This window comes from Balaenoptera borealis (genome assembly GCF_965194805.1).
Source record: "Balaenoptera borealis genome assembly, chromosome: 12".
NCBI lineage: Eukaryota > Metazoa > Chordata > Mammalia > Artiodactyla > Balaenopteridae > Balaenoptera > Balaenoptera borealis.
Window position 1 is genome coordinate 25,027,899 of NC_138869.1, and position 13,412 is coordinate 25,041,310.

Sequence of the window (13,412 nt, forward strand, 5' to 3'; positions counted from 1 at the left end):
ACAGCCAACTTTGATCCTCTTGGGAATTAATACCCTGAAAGTGTCCAAGCTCTTGGGATATTTAACCCATGTGAAATGAAAGGGGAGAATGTTTGGTGACTGTGTAATTTTTGAAGTCCTCAAACCTTTAACATGGTTGGATAGCTCAGACGTCCACCTTCCTTGTTCAGTCCTTGTACATAGGAAATAGCCCTTGCCTACTCTTTGGCTAACTCCTACTTTAAGGCCCAGTTGAACCTAGTCTGAAATGATTCAGCATGAGTTTTTTGAGAAGACAACATTTAGTGAAAGTTACAACTTTAGGAGTTCTGGATATGCCACACAAAATATGCTGCTTTGTTGGTATATTGATTATTTTGAGATATAGACACTTTAAATATATATATTTTATTGAAGTATAGTTAATTTACAATGTTGTATTAGTTTCAGGTGTGTAGCATGGTGATTCAGTTTTATTTATTTATATATATACATATATATATTTTTTTGTTTTTCAGATTCTTTTCCCTTATGGGTTATTACAAAATATTGAGTGTAGTTCCTTGTGCTTTACCGTAGATCCTTGTTGGTTATCTGTTTTGTTTTTTTAAAAATTTTATTTATTTTTATTTTTGGTTGCGTTGGGTCTTCGTTGCTGCACACAGGCTTTCTCTAGTTGTGGCGAGCGGGGGTTACTCTTCGTTGGGTGCACAGGCTTCTCATTGCCGTGGCCTCTCTTGTGGAGCATGGGCTCTAGGCACACGGGCTCAGCAGTTGTGGCTCGCAGACTCACAGGCTTAGTTGCTCCGCGGCACGTGGGATCCTCCTGGACCAGGCCTCGAACCCCTGTCCCCTGCATTGGCAGGCGGATTCTTAACCACTGCGCCACCAGGGAAGCCCTGGTTATCTGTCTTATATATTGCAGTATGTATCCCAAACTCCTAATTTATCCCTCCCTCGCCCTTTTCCCCTTTGGTAACCATAAGTTTATTTTCTTAAATAATTTATTTTATTTTATTATTATTATTTTTTTAGATAGAGAATTTTAATTAAATTGTCATAGTTAAGACCAAAAAAGGTAAAGTGGACATTGTCAGTGTATCTTCAGCCCTTGCCTTAACAGGTGAATCTTTTTTTTTTTTTTTTTAAATCTATGAGGAATCAAATCCCACTAGATCCTAAAGTTTTTTTTTTTTTAATACTTTATTTATTTATTTTATTTATTTATTTATGACTGTGTTGGGTCTCTTAGTTTTCGTGTGAGGGCTTTCTCTAGTTGCGGCAAGTGGGGGCCACTCTTCATCGCGGTGCGGGGACCGCTCTTCATCGCCGTGCGCGGGCCTTTCACTATCGCGGCCCCTCCCGTTGCGGGGCACAGGCTCCAGACGCGCAGGCTCAGTAGTTGTGGCTCACGGGCCCAGTTGCTCCGCGGCATGTGGGATCTTCCCAGACCAGGGCTCGAACCTGTGTCCCCTGCATTAGCAGGCAGATTCTCAACCACTGCGCCACCAGGGAAGCCCTTAACAGGTGAATCTTGCTGGTCTATGAGACAGTGAAGGGAGCTTCTCAATATTTAAATATATTAATATAACCAATTATAGAAATCTAAATATAAAACCAATCTCCTATAGGGTTTGAGAAGGCATTCACCATATCCCTGAAAAGTTTAACATTCCTTATTCAAGTTTAATCATCTCTTTAGAAGGGGAAAACAGTGATAGTACTTGCTGAACCAGAATTACTATCAAAATTCAAAAAACTGACCATATTCATTTAGCCACAAGCCAATCATTTAAATCAGGACAGAAATATTACATCAGCCATTCATGATCTGAATTCTAGTGTATGAGATCAATTTAAATATGGTACACATAAAAAGTCATGAGACATTTGTTTCATAATAAATAAGGCAGTGGCCAACTATTACTCATTAGTAGTTTTTTGAGATAAGCTATCAAGTCTGCCCTTTCTCCCTTCTTCTTAATGCCAGCGAAGATCATTTTTGTTCCAGGGATGTACTTCTTGGGATTCTCCAAATACTCCATCAGTGTCTCCTCTCCCCAGGTGATGCCTTTGTTCTTACTGGCATCTGTGTAAGAGAATCCGACAGCCTGACCTGTCTTTCGCCCAAACAGGCCATGGAGATTTGACCCAGTCTTGTGCTTGCCTCCCTTTTCCACAGTATGGCACTGGGCACACTTCTGAACAAAAATCTTCTTGCCCTTCTCAACATCACCCATTTTTAAATCGTTCTTTCTCTGTGTACGACTAAGATGTTCCCGCTCGCAAGCCGAACGTCCCGCTCTCTAATCTATTTATTTTATTTTTGACTGCGTTGGGTCTTCGTAGCTGTGCGCGGGCTTTCCCTAGTTGTGGCGAGTGGGGGCTACTCTTCATTGCGGTGCGCAGGCTTCTCATTGCGGTGGCTTCTCTTGTTGTGGAGCATGGGCTCTAGGCGCACGGGCTTCAATAGTTGTGGCTCGTGGGCTCTAGAGCGCAGGCTCAGTAGTTGTGGCGCACGGGCTTAGTTGCTCCGTGGCATGTGGGATCTTCCCGGACCAGGGCTCAAACCTGTGTTCCCTGCATTGGCAGGCGGATTATTAACCCCTGCGCCACCAGGGAAGCCCCCATAAGTTTATTTTCTGTGTCTGTGGGTCTATTTTTGATTTGTAAACAAGTTCATTTGTATCTTTTTTTCTTTTTTTAGATTCCACATATAACTGATATCATATGATATTGTTTTTCTCTGCCTGGCTTATTTCACTTAATATGGTAGTCTCTGAACTGCCCTTATCTGCCTAGAAACAGATCCTTCAGAAGGAGCTCAATTGTCATAAATCCCCTCCCCGGGAAACTCCAGGGAAGACTGATTGATCACAGGAGAGGAAACTAGAAGTCCACACCACACCCAGTCAAAAACCTTGTCACAAACTATCATACGTCTCATCTGTTCTTTTCCGGCACCATTCATCTTTTTAAAAAATCATTTACTGTCCCCTAAGAGGCCTACATGCCCCCTTCCCTTTCCCTGTAAAGATGGTATTTAATCCTGAATTCTCAAGCCACCTCTTTGAGTACTTATTTTTCCCTGGGTATCTCCCATATATACATGAGCCAAATGTTAATAACCTTCTGCTTGTTTTTCTCTTATTAATCTTTTATTACAAGTGTCTCAGCTAAAGACTCAGAAGAGTAGAGGGAAAAACATTTTTTCTCCTAGACATTAACTTTCCTGTATTTTCCTATACTTCCATAATGCAATTTACATAGTGATTGTTTACTGTTCGTAAGTATAGACTGTATTTACTAGTTCACCATTATGTTACCGAGTCCAGGCTCATACTGCTTGCCATACAGCAGGCCAAAAAATTGAGAAACGAATTGTTGGGGCAAGGAATAGCAACTTTATTCGGAAAGCCAGCAGATGGAGAAGATAGTGAATAGTTTCCCAAAGAACTGTCTTACCCAAGTTAGAATTCAGGCTTCTTTTATACTAAAAGGGGAGGGGGTGTCGTTGGTTGGTGCAAACTTCTTGGTTTCGGAACCCTTTGATCTTGCAGCTGCCCAGAGGTCAGGTCATGACGTTTCAGTATACCTGCAACAAATCTTATTCTCTGTTCTGCAACTTTTTATCTCTATCGGAATGGAAAAGTGTCATACCTTTAAAGGTCAGAGCCTTGAGAATGGGCTACCCTGTATATTTCAAGCAACATTCTTAACTTGTAGCAAAAGCACTAGAATACAAAGGTTAAAGTGAAAGAAGCAGATGTAATATGGAGTCAGAGTTGTTCTTCCCTATTACAATTACATACCCAGCACATGTGTGGCCCATTATAGAAGTCTAATAAGTAGCTGTACAGTGGAGGAATATGTCCTGGAAACTAATGAGTTCTATTTCACACCATCTATGGGAGCTTTCTGAAGCTCTATGGTGTAATTCTTATTACTGGTTTAATATTTCCTCATGAACTCTCTTAGTTTGAGTTCCTCCAAAACCAAACCTAGAGCAAGATCTTGGGTGCAGGAGGATAATTTGGGAGATTTCCAGGAAGCAGGAGGGAGGATTGGAGGCAGCTGTGAGAGCAGGGAAGGAGAAAAAGCCAAGAAAGACATCTCCGTGGGCAACTGGTGCTCATTTCTGCAAGGACCCTGACTGAGGCTCAGAGGCCGGGGCATTTGTCCACAGCTCCCTCGTTGTGGAGGGTTGCCACAGGGTTCTTACCTTGCCTACCTCTACAGAAGCAGAGAAGGACAGTGGAAGCGTTAATGGGAGCTGTCAAATTTGCCAAAAACCCACCTTGGCTGAGACTGAAATCATGAAAATGTCCAGCTACTTGACCAGAAAATGTTTTCTCTTTCATTTCTTATAATCTACAACTTACAAGGATTTACACCACATCTTCTTTATCCATCCGTCGATGGACATTTTGGTTGCTTCCATGTGTTGGTCCTTGTAAATAGTGCTGCAGTGAACGTCGGGGTGCATGTATCTTTTCGAATTATGCTTTTTGCTCCACGTATAGGCCCACGAATGGGATCGCAGGATAATGTTTTCGTTTTTTAAGGAACTTCCATAGTGTACTCCACTGTGGCTGTGACCAACTTACATTCCCAAAAACAGCTTAGGAGGGTTGCCTTTTCTCCATGCCCTCTCTTGCATATTTTGTATGTAGATTTTGATGATAGCCATTTAGACTGGTGTGAGGTGATTCCTTGTTCTAGTTTTGATTTGCGGTTTTCTAATAATTAGCCATGTGGAGCATCTTTTCATGTGCTTTAAAAAAAAAATCAAAAACAAAACAGTGTGCATTAAATTTACCTCTTGAAATTGGTTTCTTAAAAGTCCGCCCTGATTTGAATTCTTTTTCGATCAGTTACCCCAGGACATTTCTTGAGGGCAGGTGTCCTTTAGAGCAGGGGTCCCCAACCCTCGGGCCTCGACTTGTTAGGAACCAGGCCTCACAGCAGGAGGTGAACACCGGGAGAGCTAGCGAAGCTTCATCTGCGACTCCCCATCGCTCCCCATCACTCCCATTGCCACCTGAACCTTTGCTCGCATTACCGACTAAACGATCCCCCCAACTCTCCTGTTACCGGTGGAACCATCCACCCCATCGCTTGCATTACTTCCTGGACCATCCCCGCCCCTGTCCATAAAAAAATTGTCTTCCATGAAACCAGTCCCTGGTGCCGAAAAGGCTGGGGACCCCTGCTTTAGAGCCCCGCAGGCCTTGTTATAAAGTGTCCCTTAGGGGGATAATTTAGCACCGGTTTTAAAGTTGTTGTTACGGGAAATGTCCACAAGGTGGCAGCATTTTTCATGCCCCACTCGGGTTACCGCGGCAACCAGAGCCTTAGAGAAAGTCCTGTTACAGGGTTGTAGATTGGAGTGGACTGTGGCAGAAGAAACACCCCAGAGCTCGTGTTTCCTTACTTCTTCCTCCTTACCCTTCACCCCCCCACGCCCCACGACAATTCCCAAACCCTGCCAAAACCGCTATGCTGAGCTTGCTGTCGTACGGAGGTGGGGAGACTCCGAGGAAGGAGGCTGCCCATGGGAACCCCACCACCAGGAGACTTGGAGACCAGGGGACTTTTCAAAGCTCATGCAGCGTGAGGGTCCACCGACCTTTGGGTGCACTAGGCTTGGTTGAGCTGGAGGAGGGCCCGCCTGCATCTGGAGGTTGTGGTCCGCCTGTCAGGTCCAAGAGAGGCTCATTTGCTGGCACCTGCTCCCGGTTCCCTCACCTCCACCACGTCTAGACTTGGGACCCAAGGCTGCTCTGGCTCCGGGGATGTGACACCAGCCTAGGTCACCGAGCCCTGAAGGGAATATCGTTGGCATTTCTTCTCTTTCCTTTTCTTTTGAAATTTAATTTTTATTTTATATTGGAATATAGTTGATTTACAGTGTTGTGTTTGTTTTGGGTGTACTGCAACCTGATTCAGTTATACAGATACGTATATCTATCGTTTTTAGGATTCTTTTCCCATATAAGGTATTACAGAGTGTTGAGTAGATTTCCCTGTGCTCGACAGTAGGTCCTTTGATTATCACGTACATATATATTACTGTGGATATGTTAATCCCACCCTCCTAATTTATCCCTCCCCACCTTCATCTTTCCCCTTTGGTAGCCATAAGTTCGTTTTCTAAGTCTTTGAGTCTTTTTCTGTCTTGCTAGGGAGTTCATGTGTGTCATCTTTTTAGATTCCTCATTTAAGTGCTATCATATTTTTTTTTTGTCTGTCTGACTTACTTCACTTCGTATGATAAACTCTAGTTCCATCCATTTTTCTGCAAATGGCCGTCTTTTCTAAACTGATTTTCTAATCTAGATAGAAATGGTAAGCTGTCCTCTGGAAGTGTATTTAAGAAAATTTTTTTTAACGTAAAGAGAAAACATCAGTGCAAATTGGGTGCCAACTTTAATATTTTTTGGAAACAAAAAATTGGCCCTGGGTATTAACCCCTCTGCCTTTGCCATGTTTTCATTTTACTGGAGTGCAGTACTGATCCTTGTGCAGTGAAGAAGCGAACGCCCCTGTGACCCACCCTGAGTTCCCTCCCTTACTTGCCAAATCCTGGTAGAAAGATTCCTGTTTTTTACATAGATTCATATTTTCTTTTCTCTGTCTTTCTGTTCAAGATCACTTATTTCTCTTTTTCTTATTATGTAAGCAATGCATTTTTATTCTGGAAATTTTAGAAAATACAAGAAAGATCAAAGAAAGAAATAATAGCCATTTATATTTTCCTTACTTAGATACAGCCAAGCTCACCTTTTTGTATATTTTCTTTTGGCACTTGATCCAGGTATTATGAAAATGACAGCGTTCTGTTCATAGCATATTTAAAACTCTCACTTATTTTGGACATTTTTCTATATTGATAAATATGGATAAACAGTTTCTGCCCTCCGTACCTCCCACCTCCCTCCGTCCTTCTTCGGTTTCTTTCTGCGTTCCTTTCTTTTGTAAAAATAATTCCATCTTTTGTCTGGTTGGAAAAGTGGTCATGTAAAAAAAATACACACACACACACAGATATACATGTACATGTATACACATGTGTGTGTTTATTAGACCACTCAGAAAGAACTTCTACCATCTAGAGCGGGAGTCAGCTAACTTTTTTCTAAAGGACCAGATAATCTGTGTTGTAACAACTCAACTGTGCATTATGGTGCAAAAGCAGTCCTAGAGAAAGTGTAAAAGAATGAGCATGACTGTGTTCCAATAAATCTTTATTTACAAAAAACAGCAGACAATCCTGAAACTGTAGTTTGCTTGGCCCAGTCTAGGGCAAAGCGCTAATAATTTAACTTGCAGAAACACATACCTATATTTTTTCCACAAAAATGGAATCATACTACATAAGCTGTCTTGGATGTATTTAAATATTTATTGGTGTCTATTATGTGCCAGCTCATATATAGTGGTGCATACAATGTTGAACAAGACTGACAGGCTGTCTGCTCCCGTGGCGTGTACTGCCAGGGACACACAATGAAAATCATAAGTGCTCTGAAAGTCATGGGGGGATGTGATGGACAAAAGTCAGCATTCTAGTGTATCATAACTTTTGCAACCAATCCCCTATTCAGGGGCATTTAATTTCCTTAATTGTTTCTATTTTAGACTTCCTTGTCGTAAACATTTTAGGATTAAGTCTTTATGAAAAACCATCATTTTTTACTTGGGCTCAAATTCCTTAAAGTGGAATCCCTGAGTCAAAAGGTATACAAATTTTTTTGGTCTTTTGCTAAGCATTACCAAAGTACTTTCTAGAAAACTTATACCAACTTGCACTTTCACCTGACCTTTTTTTTTTTTCCCCCTTGCTTCCTTTGTGCAGCCAGACTGAGTTTCATGAATTGAGAAAGTAAAATGAAAGTGGCATAAATCTAAGCCGTGAAACAGAAATAAAGAGATAGGGAATCATTCGTGGGAGAGGAGCCCAGTTTCAGATGTTTTGTCTTCAGGGGTTTCCTGTGATCTGCTCCCTATGTAATAGTTAGAAATAAATCTCAGAAGTTCTGTAGAGCTAGCTGACACCAGTTATTAACTGCCTTCACCATGTGCCAGAAGCTCTGGTAAGCCCTTCACGTGCATGATCTGAATTAAGCCTCAGAATGGCCTGATGATGGTGGAGCCAGACCACAACCGGGTCTCTTTGAACTAGAGTAGAAATGTCAAGCCGGCAGTCCCGCGGTCTGCTTTCTTTGGCTCACACAATGTGGCCCAGCACAGTATTTAAACATTTATCGACATAGTTCCAAACATTTTAAAAGTGGAAAATGTCACAGAAAATCTATATTTAAAACTTTGGAAAAATTGCAAGACCTGGGGTCATACTGCACACTGGGGTCATACTGCCGCTTGCTGACAGTGGGTGGGTCGTGGGGGGCTTCTTCTACACAAGGGACGTGTGTTCTGATAATGATATTATTGAGCTAAGATTAGCGGCCACTAAGAAATTCCTCCTTCAAACCGATAGTGACTCTGTGCTTGGGACACAGCAGGGAGCTTGGGGAGAATGCATGCCCCTCCTCCTCCAAGCCATTTCCTTACTTATTTACTTGCCTGAGTTTGCTGCCTGGATGTTAACTCTGGGGCGAGACAGGACTGAGGAGAAGGAGGGCAGATGTGGGTCCAGCCATCACCGTGACCCAGCCTAGGCTCTAGAGGAGGGGACGCTTCAGAGGCTTACTTAATTGAGGGTGTCCCAAGCTGTTGCGGGGACAGCCTGTAAAATGACTCTTGGTTTCTGGGTGTCTGCCCTCCTCCTCTTACATCCATCTTTCTCATTCCTGTTTTATTCACCACCTAAATTCTTTTTTAGTACATGTCACCACACGCTTCCTGGCCACGTGGGTCTCCCTACTCCATCTCGCCTTAGGAAGCGGACTTGGCCATTTTCAGACTGTTGTCTCCTCCTTTTCTTAGTACATCTCTGCCAAATGCTTGCCCCACAGCCTGACCGTGTGCCCATCTGTTGCCCACTTGGAGCGTGTGCCCCCGTCGGTTTTCTGCTAGGAGTGGCTGTGGCATTTGTTCACCTCCTAACTCTCTGTGGCTGGAGGGCAAACGGGGGCTCTGTCAGGCCTAGTGGCTTTGGAAGCCAGAGCTTGGCTATCTCAAGTCTTCACTTTGTGTTTTGTTTATTTAGAGCCACAGAGTGCAACGAAGAAGTCACTTTTACGTATATGCGCTTCCCATACACCAGCCACTGTGCCAAGTGAGGGGTGCCGGGAAGGAAAGGGCAGTGTGGGAGTCAGAGGTGCCAGCAAAGGGTATGAACCAGATCCAAGTGTGGCATCTGCACCAGCAGGGAGTAGATTCAGAAACTTCTCGTGGCAGAACGCACCAGGTCAAGGAGACTTCTAGAAGGTGCTGCAACCAAAGCCTTCATGCCCGGAGAGAGCTCTTAAAAACACCCAAAGTCAGGGCTTTTAATGTCCATCCTATTCAAGCCCCACTTCCTCCTTAAGCCCACCTGAGTGCCTCTGTCTTCAACAAACTCTCCTGTCTCCAAACTTTTGTCCAGTACAGAAGCCATTAGCCACCCATGGCTGCTGACCATCTGCAGTGTGGCCAGGCTAAATTGAGAGGTAATGTAAATATAAAATGCACACAGGGTTTGAAGGCTTAGGACACACACAAAAATAGAATGTAAAATATCACATTAATAAACTCATATTGCTTACACGTCGAAATGACATTATTTGGCTATATTGGATTAAATATTTTATTCTGTCTTTTTACTTTTATTAATATGGCTATTAGAAATTTGAACATTACATACGGACATCTCATTTGTGGCTCAAGGGAGAGTCCCGCTGTAGAGCTCTCCCTACTCAGCCACGTCAAATATGGTTCTTTATAACTTTGCCATATATTTGTTACACATACATATATATGTGTGTGTGTGCGTGCGTGCGTGTAAGTACAGTATATATTCTCAGTCTCTCTAACTAGGTAGAAGACAGGACTAACGTCTCGTCTCGTTCCTCTGTGTTTCCTCACTCTCTGCCCTGCCAAAGTGCCCCTTTTGCTATTAAAGATCCAATGTGTGTTTGATAACAATTCTTTCATTCATTTGACAAATATTTGTTGAACTCAGACTCTGTGCCAGGTTCCCCTGGGAACTTAATAAACTTTAACTCAATACCTGGCATAGGTAAAAAGAATGTAGAAATTATCAGCTTTATTTTGCAAGATAAGGAAATCGGGGTAAAAAGTTTAAGTGATTTGCTCAAGGTTACCCACTAGGTAAGTGGCAGGAAACAGGATTCCAGAACTCTTTTTTTATGTGGCTCCAAATCATGTTCAGCATGCTGGTCCTGTTGAGAATCCTTCACCCCAGCCCAGGTGCACCCTAAATCCTGTCTTCTTGTTTGTATATGTGCACTTATTACAACGCTTACTAATCGTCCATCTTTCCCGATAGACTCTGAATGGAAGGACAGAAACTATTTCTCTGCAACCCCTGTTGCGTCCCTGGGGCCTCGCACATGCCTGGCACCTCGTAAGCACTTAATAAATGTCTGTTGAAGATATTTAGTGATAAACGAGTGTGCCTTCTCCCTCCCACCATTATAAAATTCATGTTGAATTCCATTTTCCTGGAGAGGATACAAATTGGAATAAAGCTCTATAGCTGCTTTCTCAACAACTGAAATATTGTAAACATTCATTTTGTATTTTATTTATTTAGAGCTCCATAATGCAAAAAATAAATCCATTTAGAGTCTGGGGAAGAAGTCTCTCTTTCCCTGCCGGTCTGTCTTTCTGCTTTTATGTTATCTCACCTACATGACAAAACCAACCACCTGTCTTTTGTCAAAATACACTATGCATCCTCATAACAGCTGTGTGCTAGCTGCTGCCAGGGCCTTGGCGCAAACCTGGGACTGATGGGTTTTTTAAATTATCTTGGCATAACTTATTTGCCATAGAAGTATCTGAATGGATTGTATCATGCCAGGACCACCTAATGGTTATAAGACAGGAAACCATCCTGCCCACCAGAGAAGAAAGGTAGCCAGGCACGGAGAGAAGAACACTGAGCTACAAAGCATTAGGAGTGGTTACTGGTCTCAGCTTTGTCATTACTATCTCTGTAACCTTGAATGAGCCATGCTTCCTCATTGTCATGAACCTAGTTCTCTTATCTATAAAATTGAGGACATTGAAATAGATCAGAAAGGACAGCAACATGGCATACGTACCACCCTGCTGTTGCTGTCTTCCATTGCAGACATTGCTAATCAATCACAATTTACTCTCCATTGATCCAGGGTACAGCTTCATAAACCTTATCACAGCACTCCTTACACTGTCACTCATCAGTCACTGACCATTGCCAGGCAAACAGTCCTTTTTCTCTTTTTGTGCAGGCTAGGGAGAAGAGAAGAAATCACAGTAGGACAGTTTTTATTCTTAAAAGCCTTCCCTGCATTAGCTGGAAGTCACCAGCGTGGTCATGATGATATCGCAAACCATCCTCTGAGATGACCCTGGTGTGGAAAGGTCATTGAGCCCTTCTGGTTCCTGGCAACACTGAGGTGGCAGAGCTCTGAATGGGCTGAGACTTTGAGGGAATTGGCCAGGGACCATATTCTTTCTGAAGCTCCACTAGGGGGTCATCATCAGGACTTGGTAGGGAAGGGGGCTGCAGCCTTGTTTCTTGGGACAGTACCCAAAACTCTGAGATATTTGCTGGATTGTGGGAACTTCTCAGTGGTTAGAACACCAGTATCTGGCTCTCCAGACAGCTGTTTACATTTGGATTTCTTTGGGCTAGTTTCATGTAGTGGAAAAGGCAACTGGGGAATGACTTTTCCTGGCAGTTGTACTATTAGGTGAAATAAAGCCACAGACTTTATTGACTCCTTTTAAAGAATAAGAACATATGCATAGATCAGTGTCCAAAAGGATAAAATCATGATGGCTAATGTGGTTTTTTTCTGCCTTTCTTTTTTTAAAAATTTTATATTGGAGTATAGTTGATTTACAGTGTTGTGTTAGTTTCAGCTGTACAGCAGAGTGATTCAGTTATACATATACATATATCTATTCTTTTTCAGATTCTTTTCCCGTGTAGGTTATTACGAGTATTGAGTAGAGTTCCCTGTGCTATACAGAAGATCCTGTTGTTGATCTATTTTATATATAGTAGTGTGTATATGTTAATCCCAACCTCCTTATTTATCCTTCCCTCCCCACCTTTCCCCTTTGGTAAGCTTAGGTTCGTTTTCTAAGTCTGTGAGTCTCTTTCTGTTTTGTAAATGAGTTCATTTGTATCATTTTTTTAGATTCCACGTATAAGTGATATCATATGATATTTGTCTTTCTCTGTCTGACTTACTTAGTATGATCATCTCTAGGTCCATCCATGTTGCTGCAAATGGCATTATTTCATTCTTTCTTATGGCTGAGTAATATTCCATTGTATATATGTGCCACATCTTTACATGATGGCTAATGTTTATTGAGTGTCTGCTAACTGCCAGGAAGTGTGTGCAATGCTTTTCAAATTCCATCCCACCTCATTCTCACAACAGCACTAAGAGATGAGTGTCCCTGTCAGCCCCATTTTACTGACAAGGGCACTGAAGCTGAGGAGGGTGTAGTAACTTCTCCATGGTCACAAGCTTGTTAAACATATAAGCAAGGATATGAAGCCAAGTGTGTGACTCCAAAAGCGGCCCTCTTAGCTTCTGCATCATACTGCCCCACCCAGAGTTTGAAAGTGATTGTCTCAGAGTCTTGAGATTAGAGGCAATTCAGCGATTTTTTTTCTTTGTGCTTTTCTGAGTTTTCAAAAATTTCTACATTGAACCTATATAACTATTGAAAACAGAGGGAAAAGTCTTAAAAAGAAAAAAAAAATCACAAGACAGTGAATCTGGAGTCAGAGTTAGAAGATCTGAATTTAATACCCAGCTGTTTTTAACAGATTGTCTAACCTTAGGCTGGTAATTTCCCTTGTCTCAGCCTTGGTTTCCTTTTCTATACAATGTGATCATTGGACTGAAAGATCTGTAAGATTCCTTCTGGGCTGGAAATTATATACATTTATTTGGTCGGGGGTTAGGAGGTAGTATCTAGTAGATGCATTCATCAGCTTTTTTTTTTTTTGCACCTGGGAGGTGATGATTATTTAAGAGTGAGAAACTCTTTTGGGACCGTATGGTATAAAAAATTCAGAGCGGTTTCTGTGTGAGTGCTCTAGAAGCACAATAAGCTCAGTTTTATTACAACTATGAGTTTCTCAAAACAAATGCGTTAGAACATGACCTTGGTTGTCATCATGGGACTCTTCATACAGAGCTTGGCCTTTTCTATATAGTCCATGTCTGTCATCAGTGTCTGTCTGGTTGTCTAGTTTAAATTTAGTGGTTTTGCGGTGTTGAGGTTGTGATGGG

General features: G+C 42.2%; 1 protein-coding gene and 1 pseudogene across 2 annotated transcripts in view; one reads left to right on the forward strand and one right to left on the reverse strand.

Moving 5' to 3' along the window:
• FRMD4B (FERM domain containing 4B) overlaps nucleotides 1-13,412 on the forward strand; it is a 347,769-nt gene that overhangs the window by 85,423 nt on the left and 248,934 nt on the right. The window lies entirely within an intron of this gene.
• Nucleotides 1,645-4,341, reverse strand: LOC309607560 (cytochrome c pseudogene; annotated as a pseudogene). The gene has a single exon. The product of its transcript is annotated as a cytochrome c pseudogene (transcript).